This window comes from Marmota monax, unplaced genomic scaffold (genome assembly GCF_021218885.2).
Source record: "Marmota monax isolate L192 unplaced genomic scaffold, Marmota_monax_Labrador192_F-V1.1 WCK01_AAM20220418_F8-fsc00039, whole genome shotgun sequence".
Classification (NCBI taxonomy): Eukaryota; Metazoa; Chordata; class Mammalia; order Rodentia; family Sciuridae; genus Marmota; species Marmota monax.
In genome coordinates, this window is record NW_026693602.1 from 6,399,925 (window position 1) to 6,401,781 (window position 1,857).

A 1,857-nucleotide genomic window follows, 5' to 3' on the forward strand; every position below is an offset into this window, starting at 1 on the left:
TCAATTACAGAATTTAATCTATATGCATTCAAGGTAATTATTGATAAGTAAGAACTCACTATTGTCATTTTGTTTCTTGTTTTCTAGTTGTTGTATAGATCTTTGTTTCTTTATTCCTCTTTTATTGTCTTCTTTTGTGGTTCAGTGATTTTTGCTAGGATGATCTTGAATTCTTAGCTTTTTTATTTTTAGGGCATCTGTTACAAGTTTTGCTTTGTGGTTACCATGAAGCTTCGTACTTTATATACAACCAGAGATATGAAAAATTGTGCTGTATATGTGTAACAAGAATTGTAATGCATTCTGCTGTCATTTTTTTAAAAAATCAATTAAAAACATTTTGTATTTATAACAGTTTACTTTAAACTGATAACAACTTGTTTATGATTGCAGAAAAAAGAAAACAAGACAATAAATGTTTACTTTGTTTCTCTCACATTTTTAATTCTTAATGTCACAATTCATATCTTTTTTATATTGCTCATCACTTACCAAGTGATTATAATTATTTCCTATTTAAGAAAATGTTTTCTTCCCCAGGATTATAGCATTAGGATTTGTCTGCACACTTACTGTTACCCATGGATTTTATACCTTTAGATATTTTAGTGTTACATATTTTCTTTTTTTCCTACAGTGTGAAGAATTTCCTTTAGAATTTCTTGAAAGACAGGCTTGGTGTTAATATATCCCTTCAGCTTTTGTTTGTCTGGGAAAATCTTTATCTCTCTTTCATTTCTGAGGTGTTACTTCGAAGGACATAGTAGTTTTGGCTGGCAGACTTCTTTCTCCTTCAGCACTTTGAATATATCACCCTTTCTTCTGTCATAGAGGGTTTCTGTTGAAAATTCTGCTGATATTTGTATTGGGACTCCCTGTCTGTGATGTATTGCTTATCCCTTGCTGCCCTTAGAATTTTCCCTTTGTCTTTGTTGTTGTTTTTTTTTTTATTTGGCTTTAACAATTTGATTATTATGTGATACTTTGAATTTCTCTTTGGGCTATATTTGATTGGAGAATCTGCACTTCCTATACCTGAATGCTGGCCACTTTCCTCAGATTAGTAAGTTTCCATCTAATATTTTTTTACATATGTTTTCTTTTTTTTAATTTTAAAGTATTTTATAAATAAAAAAGAAATTAGTTTTTCTATCAGTATCTCTGTCAGCATGATTATGAATTGCTCTCAAGAGTAACTTCTCTTTTGTAAAAATAAACACTTTATACTGTTTGAAGTACACATGAAGATTCATTTTTGCTCAATGTTCTTTATTTTCCATTGTGAAAAGTTATTTCTGAGGAATTAAAACCCCAGAAGATAACCATCACAAAAAAAGGATAATTTTTTTTTTTCAAAAGATGATGATTCATCATCTGTAGCAATCAGAGAAATGCAAATCAAAACTACTTTAAGATACCATCTCACCCCAGTAAGAACAGCAGCCATTATGAAGTCAAACAACAACAAGTGCTGGCGAGGATGTGGGGAAAAAGGTGCACTCATACACTGCTGGTGGGACTGTAAATTAGTGTAGCCAATATGGAAAGAAGTATGGATATTCCTTGGAAATCTGGGAATGGAACCACCATTTGACCCAGCTATTTCTCTTCTTGGATTATACACAAAGGATCTAAAAACAGCATACAACAGGGAAATAGCCACATCAATGTTTACAGTAGCACAATTCACAATAGCTAAACTGTGGAACCAACCTAGATGTCCTTCAGTGGATGAATGGATAAAAAAAAATGTGGCATTTATACACAATGGAATATTACTCAGCATTAAAAAAAACAATAAGATCATGGCATTTGCAGGGAAATGGATGGCATTAGAGAAGATTATGCTAAGTGAAG